The 15,321-nt window shown below is 41.5% G+C and overlaps 1 protein-coding gene across 4 annotated transcripts in view; it reads right to left on the bottom strand.

Moving 5' to 3' along the window:
• FGD4 (FYVE, RhoGEF and PH domain containing 4) overlaps positions 1–15,321 on the bottom strand; it is a 107,669-nt gene that overhangs the window by 55,882 nt on the left and 36,466 nt on the right. The window contains exon 1 of one of the 4 annotated variants that reach the window (XM_015866302.2): positions 13,092–13,448. The exons of 2 other annotated variants lie outside the window; for them this stretch is intronic. The gene's annotated coding sequence lies outside the window, so the exon portion shown is untranslated. Of the gene's footprint in view, positions 1–11,351; positions 11,467–13,091; positions 13,449–15,321 lie in introns of those variants that run through there. One more of the 4 variants, XM_015866312.1, reaches the window with a different exon arrangement.

Below are 15,321 nucleotides of genomic sequence, written 5' to 3'. Positions count from 1 at the left end.
AGGAGACAGTTCACTGAATGAGGGCAGCTAATTATTTCCTTTCTACTACAGATGTTGAGCAAAGGGATTTTTGCCAAACCCAGTGAAAACAACTATTTTCCCCTATTGACTTCAAAACTTTGGCATGTTTTTCTTCTAGAGATGATGAGACTTGAGTTCTATGCACAAAGCTTTGAAATCTAAATGGAACCCTTTTTTAGCACTTCGACACAGACTCTCATGTGTTGTTTTCACTGTAGGCACATGTTTTATTAACAGCTAAAAGTGGAAGTTGCAATTTGCCATACCTGACGCTCCTAACCAGTAACCCCAGGGTGTTTAAAGATACAAATCTCACTCACTTGGGTCATCAATACACCATTAAATCAAAAAGTGACTAAGTGACAAAGTTTATAAAATCCTGCAGTAAGAGACTAGACTAAGAACTCCAATGCATGGGTTACGTGTCTGTTCTGAAGTTCATCTCCACTAATTTAAAGACCATAACCTTCTTGGGCTTCCAAATGAAGGAAGCCTACAACAGAACACCGCTTCTCTCCAGAAAAACCTCTGCAGAGAAAATAATATTCTCCTCTGTTTCCCACATTTTAAACTACACTCTTTCCCCACGTGCCTATTTTGTTCACCTGCCCGTGAGACCTTGCCAGTCTTCCTACAACCTGATGCCCTCTTCATAACCCAAGACAAGCACTGATAATGTACGTCGCAGAAGTAGAGGGCAGATTTTAAACGCAGATGGGAATCCAGCAATAAAGTTTTCCATTCTCACACAAGCAACACAGTAGTTTGGAAAACTAAAATAAATGGCTGCAAAATCATATTAACAGCAAAAACAATTATATAAATATGACTTACTGACTTCACCATAAGGGAAGAAAAGGTGAGAGGCCATCAGAGCAGTGCTGCAACAAGCCACCAACTCTCCCTTTTGTGGGTACCACAACTGTTTCAAACTCTTTCATATGAGCTGTGTAGGAGGAATGACATTTGAGCTGTCAGGTTCTGCTGATACCTCAGATGTCTGAGGTAAGAGGCACACCCCCGAGATGGAAGGCACAGAAGACATCAGATCAGAGCTCTGACCTGCTCTGTAGGGTCCATCTTCTACTCATCCAACAACTCCATCACTGTGAAGCAGCTCACAAAGAGCAACCCCAGCTCCTGATTTGCTCCAGGAAAGAAAGAATTTTACAAAGTTGAAGGAAATTGTGACCTTTATTTCATTTCCAGAAGGAATATTAAAACAGGTATAAAGGCATCTCCAAAGCCTAACTTCAAAACACATGCTTAGCTTCTCCATCTTAAAAAAGGTAAAAGATTAATTGTTTTATCTTTGTTTGACTAGCTAGCAGATAAGGGGACTTAGGAAAGATTAAAACAGATACAGTGGGGACATCTTGTTAACCTATTCCCCTGGTTACACATGAGTTTTATATCCAGCTTTGCTTACTCAAGAATAGAGATAGTACAAAGTACAACCTACATTCAGATGTCACATTAGTTGTCATCACGTTGACAAGAGGCGCAATTATGTCTTACCTATCCCTAGCGGGCACCTACAACCTTCATGGTAAATACACTAAGGAATAAAGTTAATTTTATTAGATTTTATTAAAAGTAGATAAATGGGCATGGAGAATAGCTAGTTAAATGAAATCTTCTCATTAGTGGGTAATTAAAATCATTCCACTGCATAGCTGCTGTCATTCAATACATACAAATAAAATAACTATTCAAAGTAAAACCACTATGGGTTTGGTCCACACTAAACTAGCGACATCCTACAAAACAGAGTTTTCTCAGCACAAAATCATCGGATTTCATCACTCCAGTTCTAAAGCATTTTTACAGATGTCTCACAGTAAATATAGGATATTTACGCTGTTTTTTCAACTCTGGGCACTCTTCAAACTAAGCTTCACAAACTCTCTTAGCACTTCTCCCATTTTGCAGGGAAGGGGGGCTCAAATTATTTACCTCTTGGAATATTCTTAATTTGATGAAGCTGTAGTTGAGAAGAGTCACGTGATCACGAGCACTCAGGAAATCTGAAAAGTTGAACCAAGTATTGAAGAGCTACACAGGCAACATTCCACACCGACACACATCCCTGAAAACAAATCAGCTCATGTGACAGTGAATCACGGACCAACATTCAGCCAGTCTGCCTTCATCTGGCTTCCTACCGCAGACTTTCTTTGAGCACCGTGTTGGAAGAGTTTTGCTGAGAACACTGTGTCAGAATATATTATGAAGTTTTCTGCAAGCTGGTGATGGAGAAAAAGTGATTTTTTGTGCCATCTGAAGGATCAGATGGCACCCCAAGGAAGTTCTAGTATAGAACACAGCAAAAGCACTTCTGAATTCCACAACATCAGTGCTCTGTACCTTGAAAACACACCCTCTTTCTTTCTTTTTCCATGACAGATCTTTAAATATCTTTTTTAATCCAAGATGAGACTTAAAACCACAACAACTAAAAAGGCACCCTTTGCATGGCTCCTATAAGGTAGATACAGTTGTTTCACACTGTTACTAATCTTCTCCCTTTTCCTTTCCACCCTAGTTCTTCAAAAGCACAGTAATTTGGTCCTGGGCAATGGCACGCTTTGTTACTAATCCAAAAGAGTTTCCAAGGTGCTGCTAAAAGCCAGACTTAAAACGTCTACAATAATCTAAAGCAAGGGTTTGGCTTGGCTCCCCACTCGTAAGGTACAGCATATCTTCACCCCAAAGAAGTCCACTCTCCTGTCAGTCCTTCCTTGTGCTGTCCTTTTCTTGATTCTTGGAATAGTGTAAAATCAGTAAAAAGTGATGCAATGCTGGAGGCTGGATATGAACCACTGCCAGGCACAATTAGCCGAGGGGCAGCTGTTTTTTCCTCCTCCTGCTGCACCTTCTTGCTGGGCTGATGTGCAGGCTATCGTCTGCTTTCTGTCTGAGCGCTCCGTAGTATACTGAGGCTTCAGACAAGTGCAAGAGCCCAGAATAGCCCTACCACTGGTGCTCTGTGGTTTCTGTTGTCAATACTGTGGTACATAGTGATCAAAGGCAGGAACTGCGTGCCATAAATGGACAGTAAAACTGCAGAACTCAAGCACGGCAACAAAGTAAATGCCTTAAAAAGTCAACCTGCTGTTAGGACCTGCATATGAGGGGAACTGCCACACAGATGTTTATAAGTTTCCCCTCTCTGCCAAGGAAAGGAGAAGATGATGCCCACAAGGATGTGGGTTATGTTACAGCTGCATTTCAGTCTAGTGGTTCTAGTACACAAACCGATCGTATTCCCATCATTCCCCCCTTGCAGCTACAGTCAAGATTCACTGTCATCAAAACATCAGCCCAAGATCAGCCAATGTAACCCAGCAGGAAAATCCCCACAGGCAAAGCGAACAGTTTTCTCTCAGGTCAGCAAGCTGAACCAGTGCTTTCTACAAGGTGACAAGCTCCATGAGGTGCATGGTGGAAATCACAGCACTGCGCAGCTCAGCAGGAACATGAGTGCTCATACCAGTGCCAGCCTGTCACATTAACTCAGCTCTGACATGTCATCCGGGGGCAGCAGTAGGGGACAGCCCATGACTGCAGAGGTTAATGATGACTGAATGCAGTAGCTGTGAAGAGTTGACAGGAACCCTTGAATGGGTACACAAAGGGTGAAATTCATGCATGATTGCCCAATATCCTCAGGATAGGCAGGGCGAGATAATCAGTGTGCAGTCCAAGAGGATGGTTATGTCAAGCTACTATTGATGAAGGAACACACTGCTCTTCCTCTCCTTGCTGAGAGTCTTCTCTGGCAGTGCTGAAAGCCAGTTCAGCTCACTAATCTGCCAGAAACATATTAATTTTCCCTTGGATTGGTCCGATAACTTAGCAGGCTGAGCCGGCCTATAGGGCCAGATGAGTATCAGTGTCAACAGAAGGAGCAAGGGAGAGAGAGGACAAATTCCTTCCAGCAAGCAAACCTAGTAACTTGCCTCATTAAGCCACATTCTTTAGGCTTTGCCACCCAGGCATGTGAGGAAGGAAGAAGCAGTGGTACAGCAACTCAGGTTTTGCATGTAACCACCAAAAAGTAAAAATGGGGAACAAACCACTAGATTCAGCAAATGACCTACAGAAACAAGTGACCCAGGAGTAGGATGGACAAGAATAAGTCCAGTCAGCAGAAGGCTCTGTGTGAAGGCAGTTTAGAGTATTCAGGACTAGCATAACAAAAACCAACATGAGGACCTTAAATAAATGGATAACTCATCCACCACCAGGTGAGAAACATCATGAGGGATCCTGGATCTGCAGCATAACATAAACAATCGTATTATAATGGCATTTACCCTTCCAGTTCTGAGAACAAATGCTATTCCAACGGATTCCCTCCAACTCCAGCTCTCCTGGTTCACGTGCAAGGATTTGGGTTTGAGACAAGCAACACCAAGGAAGGTGAGACGAGTAGTTGCCATGCCACAATTAGAAAGCAAATAGCAGTATTTTTCCATTCTTTTTTCCCTCCCTCCAACTCAGCTGTAACATATGCCCCAAAGGGAAAACCAGTGGCTGCACAAAAGCACAAAGGAGAAGTAACAGAAGTTCTTAAGGGAAAAGCCTACCTTTTTGTCCTACGTTTGCACAGCATTTATCATTGTCGAATCTCGGTGTCTGCAATTTAGTTGAAGCATATAAGCAACGTGACACCCTCCAAACAAATAATTAAATGCTCATAGTTCTATTGAGTTAACTGAGTTTGATTGCCCAGGAAAAATAAAAATAAAAACATTTCAACAGTTTTCTATTTCCTGTACTTCCTGTTCTTAATATTTTTAAACTGGCTGGTTTCTACAAAATTGAGAGAAAAGTCTCATGTTGCAATTTAGGGAAGAGGAAGTGACTACAGTGCTATCCCTTCTGTTACACTGTCACACAGTGAGCAAATAAATACCAAGTGGAGACCCTGCGGCCTGGCAGTTCTGCCTTTCCTTATGCTGTATTCATGCTTTATCTCCCCCGTGCCTTCCCCAGGAGAAAACCACTTCTCCAGCCCTCCTGCCTGCACTGCAGGTGCTGCCTTATCCCCAGTGACTCCACTACCTTCAAGGAGGCCACTTATCACTGCTTCCAGACAGGATGGAGGCCTAAGTTACCAGAGCCCAGCGCTGCCAGGCTGGTGTTCATCAGATGAGAACAACATGGTAGCTGCTATCACAGTAAGCCACACATTTCCTTTACAGAGGGCCAAAAAAGGAGAAGGGAGGGAGATGTTTGGGCCCTATCCCAGTAGCACTGTGCCACCTGCCTTTCTTCACCTGCAGATTCAACATATTGCTCATTTAACAACTTTGCAAAACAGCTGAAGAACACAGACTCTCCTTTTCTGGTTAATTTAGCTTTTGGTCACACATTACACATAGAAAAGAACATGCTTGTTTTACAAGGGGGATAACCACAATAAACTAAGAAAACAAACAAAGAAAGCAAAACAACAACAACAAAAAATCCAAACCAAACAAAACAATCCAAACTAGAAAAATAATCACACAGACTTTTTTCTACATTTAGCCATTAAGTGATAGGCTACATCCTCAACCTTAAAACTATCCCTGCCATGTTAAAAACCCAAAGATTCAGCAGCAAAACAGACCAGCATGCAGTGAGAGTGATTCCACTTCTATACAGAAATATTAACAAAAAGTAAGTTTGGGCAGTGTCAGACAGTAAATATTTAAGTAGAAATTATTTTTACTTGGAGTTAACAGAAAAACAGCATGAAAGATTCATGATAAGCAGCACAGTGGAAGACATCAGTACATTTCCAGAGTAGATAAGCACATATAAGCTACTAACTGTAGTCAAGAAAAGAAATATATTAAAAATTCATTCAATCTAATATCCTATATCTGAAAAGAACAGGTAGCAAATATTTGGGTAACCTACAGCAGAAGCTCATAATGATTCTTCCCTCAATCCCCATGGCTTCCAGCATCCGTTGTCTGGGGATTGGAGTCAGCGGATGCATTCATACTGTATTCTACAGCTGATGACAGGCATATTCACCATGAATTTGTTTGGCCTCTTCTCAAATCCCACTTGTATTTCTTGCACAGATTATTTGGTAGTATAGGTGTTTCCAACATGTTTAACCTCAACTCTGTCTGTGCTTTCTGGAGAAGAGAAACTTGGTAGCACAATACTACTGTCCTTTCCCTTCCACCCTTTTCCAACATGCCCATCACATTCTATGAGGCATCAGGGCAACTTTCTTCAGAACACATCAGCTCCTAAGAACATATTGGGACTAAAATTTTCCACTATAATGACTATTTCCTTTTGCTTTAAACATCCTGATCTAGTACTTATGGGATAGTCAGCAAACTGGGACCTTCTTCACAGTCCTTTTAGGTCTTATTAGCTTCTGACATTAGCACATATTACTCATTTATTTATTTATTCCAGTCCATAGCTTCGAACTAAAAGTGAAGAAGAGAAGAAGGGAAGAAATTTAGTTTGGATATAAGGAAGGTTTTTACAGTTGGGGTGGTGAAGCACTGGCACAGGCTGCCCACAGACACAGTGGATGCCCCATCCCTGCAGACACTCGAGGTCAGACTGGACAGGGCTCTGAGCAACCTGATCTACCTGTGGGTGTCCCCGTTCATCACAGAGGAGTTGGACCAGATGGCCTTTAAGGGTCCCTTCCAACTCAGACGATTCTATGATTCTATGATCTAGCCTTGCTAAATTTAAGCGTCCAAAGGAAAATGACCAAGAGGGATTTCCCAAACAAAATTATTTCAGAAAATGAAGGTGATGATAACAGAAAGTAGTGAAAAATGACATAATTTAGAAGTTGATTTCAGTTTTTGATACAATATGGGTGCAAGATCAGTGACAGTCATATGACTGTACATTTTACATAGTGAAGTTACTCTGACAGTTAAACACAGCCTGCATCAGTACTAATGAAACTATGATTTCCTTTAAATTATCACTACCCACACCCCAAACCTCATCAGCTCAGCCTCTAATAGCTTTTCATCATCTATTTTAACATGAAAGCAATCAATAAGCTTTTTCTCACAGTTCTTTCGCTGCTGTGTATGAATTTTAAAACAAAACCCACAACCCCAGAATCAGAAAAAATGCCAGCTATAAAACATGCACAGTAAAAAGTCATTGCTGCTTTTCTTATGGAAACGGATTTTAAATTTCACCCAATTTTGTGACAAACATGGATTAAAACAGCGCTCAGTGATCCACAAAGAAAATCCTAATAAATCAAAACATGATTAATAGTCTCCAGTATCAAATAACTGTAAGTAGATCACACTGGATTGAGTGGATATCCTTCCCATTAATGACTGTGTCCCATGCGATGTTTTTCCCTGCAAATGTCGAACGTGAAACTGCAGTCATATCGCATTTCTATTAGCTTTGCAGATCGTTCACTCATGCTGAAGATTTTACACAGAACACACATGTATATGCAAAAAAAAAAACCAACATAAAAAACCCTCTCAGCCAGCAACTCACGTTCTATTTCTGTGTTAAACAACAAGCAAAAAACATTCCACAAAAAGAAAATAGGTATATATATATATATATATACACACCTATATATGTTGCTGATATATATGGTGTGTATGTATGTATATATATATATATATATATATATATGTATATATATACCAGGCTAACATCAGCAACAAGGCAGGTCTTGAAATTAAAGGCAACTGTTTACAAAGGCAATATTTTATAATTAACGCATATATAAAGAACATGAGAAAGTAGCAATCATACTCTTATGCCAGCAGCAAGGCCACAGCATGCAGAACAAACAGTAAAACAAGTAAAAACCTGTGCTTTACCTACAGCACACTGGATGAGTTTTTTCTGAAGAGCATGTACCAAAAATAACACAACGCTAGCAGACAGAGCAGTGCAGCACTGCTGACTTCACTGAGTGCAAATAGCGTTCACACACTTACCTCTGAATATTTCATCAGATTAGGTTGTGTTGTGTTTTCAGTTTCAGATAAAGTTTTAATTCCACCACTAAGCTTTCCATTTGATTTCGACTTAGAGCAGCTATTTTTAAGATTTCTTAGCAGCTTCCACAATTAAAACTGACTCACACATGGAAATCTTGACAAGTCAAAGGACAAGAAATCTTGCCAGTTGCTTTACAGTGGGTGTCCAAGTCATAACAGCAAAATAGGGCTCCAAGCAATGGCAAGAACAAGAGCTACTGAAGAGAATCCACATCAAAATTAGTCATGGAAGCTGACTTGGCACATAGAGCTGCCAGAGAACTCTTAAAAAGAAAAGTGGCAAGGAAAGATGCAGTTATATAAACTATGAACTTGTAATATTTTGGCAAGCTTAACAACAGCTGTTCAATACTCAACCATGTTGAATGCAAGTAAAGACAGCATCTTCTAGATCACAGATATTGGTCTCAGTGTAACTACTGAAAGCATTATATGGAAATCCACAATAAACTATTTTGAACTAATGAAAAGTCACTTCATGCTTTCACTCATTTTCCTTAGCAGTGACCTCCTTAAGAAGGGGAAGACAAAAATGTTAATTCATGTAGGAATTGGTAGCAGAATGTGGCAGGAAGAAAGTCATGCTGGGACAGAGGAGACACCAGTAAGGAAAGTGTGAGTCTTACCCTGCAGGAATAACTAAGTACAAAATCAAACCGTTACTCTAAATTATTGGGCTAATCTTCCTTCTACCACACAGCACTCCAGGGAATACAACATGCTGCCTGTGACACAGCTCGGTGCCTGCAAAACAAAACTTTTGACTACAAAAAAAGAATGGAATTCAAGACTTCTGAAGCAACAGTCCCCCATTTAGGCAGAGTTCATCAGCTGAGAAGGCTCAAATAGTACATATTTTTAACCTCAGCTACCAAAAATATACCAGAAACACGGAGCTGTTATCACAGCTCCTACTTAATTGGGTATGAATGTGGACTTCTAGTTTTCCCAAAGAGTAAGTGTAAATGGAATGACGATGAATAGCACATCTTTATGAACTTCATGAAGGTAAATGAGGAAGCCACAATAGCAAAGTATAATCCAAAGGATATACAAGCTAACAGAAGACTGCAGATAGTCAAGAACAAGCATTAAAAACTGCGGTTTTTAAACTCTAAAGATGAACAGCTGGAATAGCATTCCCACCAGCCAACTGTCAGGACCAGATTTCTCTTCCCTGTGTGTCTGCTCTCCATTACGTGTCCTCTGAAGCACTGAGGATTGGCCATGGCTGCTGGCTCTGGGTTGATAGGTAGAATCCAATTCTCAACCACCTGCTTCAATGCTTTGATAACAGGACTCTCACGGCACAGACAATGATTTTGATCTTTCTTGCTCAGTTTCTGAAGCACAGTTTAGCACTGGCTTTTGGCCACTTGCTGCAGTTTAAAGTTTGTTTGTTTTCAATAGCCTGTAACAATCTGTAATTATCTATGTACTGGAAAAGAATTCCATTGAACAGCTAAATGAGAACTAAATCACATGGTTGTCAGTGACTATCCATTTCTGAGCTCCACTTTTCCAAATGTACTCAAGTATTTGCTCTGCTCGGTTATTCATTACAAAGTAAACAATTCTCACATTTTTATCAGAACAAGTAGTACTTTTGTATTTAAAGTCAGCACCTAATTGTTATGTACAGTAAAAGCAACTGGATGAACCAAACACCTCTGAAATAATGTCTCTTCAAAACATTTCTTAGTTGGCTTGCAGTTATGTGCCTCCTCCGTCCTCCTAACTGTGAAGTCTGAGCAATGATTAACTGAAAGGAATGTTTGCTGAAATCATTCCAGCCCCCCTTTGGAATAGACTAAAAAAAACCTGCCACGATTCCTAGGTGTGTCATGACTCCATGCATTGCCAGTCTCTTACACTTAGTCATGCACGAATACCTCACTGCACTGGTTTAGTAAGAAGATCTGCTTTAGAACCGATTTCATGGATTCATGATATTTCAAACGAATTTCACGTTTTCAAAAATCTGGTTTAAGTACTCCTAGTATCATCCAAGAAGTGTTAATGCCTGCTTTTTATCCCCACCCATACAAGGCATAGGAGACGTGAGGTCTTGCAGACAGACCAACAGCAGCAGTGCTGTGTCAGCAGCTTTGTCCTCCCACATCCAGCATCTCGACGACTCCATTATTCCTTGTGAGTTGCAAAAGGAACAGTTTGTAAACAGGCACCAAGACTTCCCAAAACCGCAAACTCTTCAGAGGGAGCTGCAGGCTTTAACCTCCAAATAGCCATGTTACCATCAGGAAACAGTACAGACCCTCAGCATGTTTATTTTAATGTTCACAATACACCAGCAAATGGCAGGAGAGAATGTGAATCAAAAACTGAGTGTGTTTAAAAACTCTGCAAAGTAGCAGCCTGAAGACAATGTATAAATAAAGGCAAGTCATGTCAAACAGCATTCCACAGTCATGCGTCGAATGAAAAGCAGAAAGACTTGTCTGTTTGAAGAGAACAATTGTGATCGTTTATATGCAAGCCAGCCTCCTGTATATTGACTCAGGATTTCACCATTTAGTTGCAAATCTCACTAAGAGCTCAGTGTGTGTGTGTATATATATATATGTATTATAAACAAGATTATGAAAAACCGACTGTGTACTAGGCTGTATTTCTAGGCACTAATTAGCGGGGAGTTCATTCAGAGTGCCTTTTTTCTAAGACAGTGTATCAAAATTGAGTTTTCCATCCTAAGAAAAAATCCCACTGCTGAGTACAATGTCTGCTGGCCCACAAAGCCAGTGTTTCAGAACAAATCTCCTTCAAGAGATCATGTAGCAGATTGCACTGACCCTCATTTATTTGCATTAAGCATAAATATCAGAGCTGACCGTAATAATCCACCGAATTCTAAAATAAATCTTTTAAAAAATAATTAATTTCAAGCAGACATTTAACAGTCGCTCTGATAGATGGAAATGGGATGCCTACTATGAAAGGCCAGATGCTCAAAATGGATTAAAGAGTGCCTAGTCTTTAAATCCCATATCTGCAAATCAAGACTGACCCAGTGACCTAAAGTAAAATTTACTCGCAGAAAATGCGTGTATTCAACAGCTACATAGAGATCATTCAGAAAGGGAAATAACAGTAATAAAAATTAATATTTTTCTCAGGCCTCTGCTCATCAGAGAATACAATAAGCAGAACTAGAGAACACCAAATGGAAAGTCCCATTGCTTATCCTTGGAACAGGTTTAGCAAAAACAGCAGAAAAACAAGCTTCCCAGCACATTAGATAGCAATGAGGAGTAATCACCTCCAGGAGGACACACAAGACATTACCTTTAGGTCAATATGATTGCTGCTTTCTGCGAAGACTTGCCACTGAGCCAGTATTTCCCATCCCCATTGAAAGGGAATTCTGCTGGCAACAGCTGCCTTGCTAGAAGCGGATCAGTGAACGAAAAGGCATTCCACATCAGCTCCAGGATGACCTCAGGGTGGTTACCCTTCCCGCCTGACACCCTTCAGGCTTCAGAGCAGTGTTTGAAGGATGAAAGTCTGATCTACTTCCAAGCACAAAAGCCAACCTGCCTCCTGTGCTCGTTCTAATGATGCAATTACAGACATGCAACCTGCACGTGTGAACAAGTCCACTGCAGCCCATTGTATTTGCATAAATCACCCACTTCAGCAGCAACAGAATGCTTAAATTCTGGAGAAAGAAGGGGTTAAAAGAAGTATTTTGAATTACAAAGGCAATGCAGCTTCCATTGAGAAGACTCACCCTGTTCCACCAACTTGCAAGAGTAACATGACATGTGAAAGGACTTCAGGCACAAGAAGCATAAAAAAAGCTGGTATACAACCAACAGTGTAAGTACTAAAAGAAATAACCACTCCCTTCCCCCCTACACTCTTGGTAGGCAATAAGACTTGAAAAACCTCTTGGAGGTTAAAAATTGATCACAGTCAACTATGTTGCAATAGCGACTTATTAACCACAGCGGTAACTTTTCTCCTGGACTCCAATGAACTGACATTTCACTTGCATGAAAGCAGAGGGCAGAATTAGGACTTGACACAGCTTTAATTAAAAGCTTCTAGCAGTACTCTCCCCCGTACCAAATGAAAATGGCAGTCCTGGCAAGAGGGAAGCAGTCTAAGAGCTTTATTTGAAAAGGGAAAGTCCCTACAGGACTAAGAATATCTGCCAGTATAAATCTTTATCTACTTGGCTTACAACTGGACTCAAAGGAATGAGTTTTAGTGCCCCTTATGACAATGATTTAAACTGCAAACAAACATTTACCATGCATTTCTTATGGAAAATAATAATAATAATAACATGCCTTCTCCTAGAGGATAGCAAAAATGTCTGTTATAGGACACAAAAGCCTTACAAGCATATACTTCCAATTTCGTTTCCTTGACATGACATCCTCCCAACAAGACAGACACAATATCTGCAGGGCATCCTGAAAACTTGTGCGAAGTCTCTGTATAATTATGCCACTCCAGAATGTTTGGTCAGTTTGTGAGCTGGAAGCAAGGGCAGAGGGTGGGAGTGAAGAGTGAAAAAACTGACACTGCATTCTGCCTACCTTACACTGCTTCCTCTGCACAAACTGAATGAAACACCCCAAAAATCCATTGTATTGATAGCCCTGTTTCAACACTACCCCCCATCTCACCATTCAGTACAGTATGAGAAACAAAGCACTTATAGCTTATATATGTGTATATAAATATATATATACATATATCGCTCAGACAAAAAGCAATCAATGTGAAAAGGCATGTAAATCAAACAGATTTGGCAGCGAACAGCATTTCATAAAGACAAGAGATATGAATTGCTCCATTTGTGTCAGAGTGGCCAGTGATTGTTCTGACTTACTGCTTTAACGACCTCCAAATTAAACTGCTTGAACCAAAAGAGAAATCTTTAAAACACAACCGCTCCTCCTCCTCGCTGCACTCCTAACAATAAGCATTATTGCCATGGTGCTACCAGCTTCAAATCATAAATACATCGCCCCATTAAAAATCACCTGCACACGTTACGAATTCAGCACTGACCTTACAGAAAGCCGCATTCACTCCTCTTGGCTAGAAAACATTAACAGTTTTGGTAAAATCCTTTTATGTGCTGCTCCAGCTCGCTCATTCAAGCCTTCCATTACCACACTCCATTGCAGATAATTGCAGCCAGCACACGCTCCCCTGCTCGTGCCGGTTCCCAACCCAGCACGGATAATCACATTCCAGCGGGGAGCGAACAGATGGCAGCCTCCATGGTAACCAGTCCTCCCCAGCTAGTGGGAGCACTGGGAGACTACCGGAGACTGGGCAACAAGCGCTCTTTGTGCTTCAGCCTTGCAAATCCTTCCCAAAGGGAGAGCCGGCTGCGGGCGCGCACTGGGCATGCCTAGCAGGTGCCGTGCCTTCGCCAGCAGGCTGGGAGCACCTTTAACAAAGCTTTCCACCAGGTTTAACCTTGACACTGCCTCTACCTGCGTCTGCGTGGGGGAAAAGGGGTGTAACACACATGCTAAGGTGCAAGTGGAGATAGCAAGAATTTTCTTGTATTTTTAAAGCACAGAAGGGTTCAGAGAAATAAGCTGAGAGCAGTTTTCCCCCCTGGCAAAATTATTTTCTAAAGGAAGGCTTATTTTCTCTGAATGAGTTTCAGTTCAGTACTAATGGAACATGTGCTGCCTGTTCTCTATCTCCTGGACCCTGCAGTTGCTCTCTAAGAGCATCCCATTATTTTCTCCCAGTCCAGGCTTTATTCACTGGGAATGGACTAATTCCTTGCTTTTGGTCTCAGCTCCTTTGAGGCTTATCTGCTCTTGCATCTGCTGCTGATTCAGCAGGCAGAAGCTGCTGTTTCTCTGCTGTACAGCTAGGCTGCTGGTGGGGGTGTGGCTGGAAAAGGTTTGGGATTTTTGGCATCAAAGCCAGAGCTGAACCCAAAGCTCTCACTAGTCCAGGTCCCGCACCATTGTGCACCTCCAGCACTGGTGTGCCCCAGCTCAGCACAGCCAGATTCACACTGACCTCAGCTGGGGCTGAGAAGGGAGTGAGTTCTAAAGTGCAACCAGTAATGGTCTTGTCTGGAAAAGGAGAGCTAGGGAAGAATATATTAAGCCTTTGTAAGATGATGAGTTGCACAGGACCACATCCTAGTACATTCAAAGTGCTAACCACAGGATGTGAAGTACACAACACAGTAGCTCATGGACTAAATGTGCTGATGCATTTAACTTTTGTTTCCCTCACTCTTGGAGCCATGTAGTGCACATGACTAACAGTGTGTCAGAAATCTGTGGGTAACTTCACTTAAAGTTGAGCCAAATTTGGACTTCAAAGTCCTATATGTTAATTGATCTTTTGAGGAAGGAAAAATGGTTTCCTGCCTCCTTCACCCTTGGTCCCCTTGTATCTGGTCCTGCAGTGCAGTATTGGCTCCTATAGAAGGTTCCTATAGAGGGATGACAAACCCTTCACTGGAATCCATCGTGACAAAAAAGCTCATCTGTTCCTCCAGGTGACCCCAGGCTGAGGTCAGTGATTTTCTTCCCCTCTTAAGTTTTCAGTTTCCCTCAACCTCAATGCACAAGCAAGTGAGCTTTGTTTCACAGCAAGTGCAGCTCAGTCTTTCTCACACACTGCTATTAAATCGCTTGCACATCAGCACTGGGAGCCCCTCTGATGAGCACTGTCATTGCCTGTGGGTGAGGTGCTGTGTCCATGAGCTGTGTAAGACTTCAACTACAAAGCACTTGGCAACTAAGCAGGACGTGACCTGAGGAAGGGACCTGCACTTCTTACACAAAACAAGATTTCAAGCATTGGTGGCAGGCGTGGAGGAAAACACAGCTCTGCCAGCTCCCACCCCAGGGCTATTGGATCACTCTGCCTCGCACCGTTCATCTTCATCCAAGTGCTCAGTGAGAAGCTCTGTCCACCCCCCTCCTGGCACAACAGTGTGTACTCAGGGTTGGGTATGTCGCTTTTATTTAGTCTCACGTTGTCAAATGAGGAAGAAAATCTTCTCAACACACTGTCTGCCTCTAAATCAGCCATTTTTACATCCCCAAAAGTTTCTGAAACGCCCACGGGCACCAAACTTAACTATTAAACAGCACAAGGGTAAAATAATGTAAGGAAGAAAGCTGATTTCCTATTTAATTTGCCAAATGTTAATAATAAAAACTTTTCTGTGCTTAAGCACTATGGAACACATCAACATTTGTTGCTTTCTCTCTTAAAAGGAAAGAACACAGCTCAAAAAATGAGCTTTGTA

Source organism: Coturnix japonica, chromosome 1, assembly GCF_001577835.2.
Source record: "Coturnix japonica isolate 7356 chromosome 1, Coturnix japonica 2.1, whole genome shotgun sequence".
NCBI lineage: Eukaryota > Metazoa > Chordata > Aves > Galliformes > Phasianidae > Coturnix > Coturnix japonica.
Note: the sequence above shows the minus strand (reverse complement) of the source record. Positions and strands in the feature narration are given on the sequence as shown.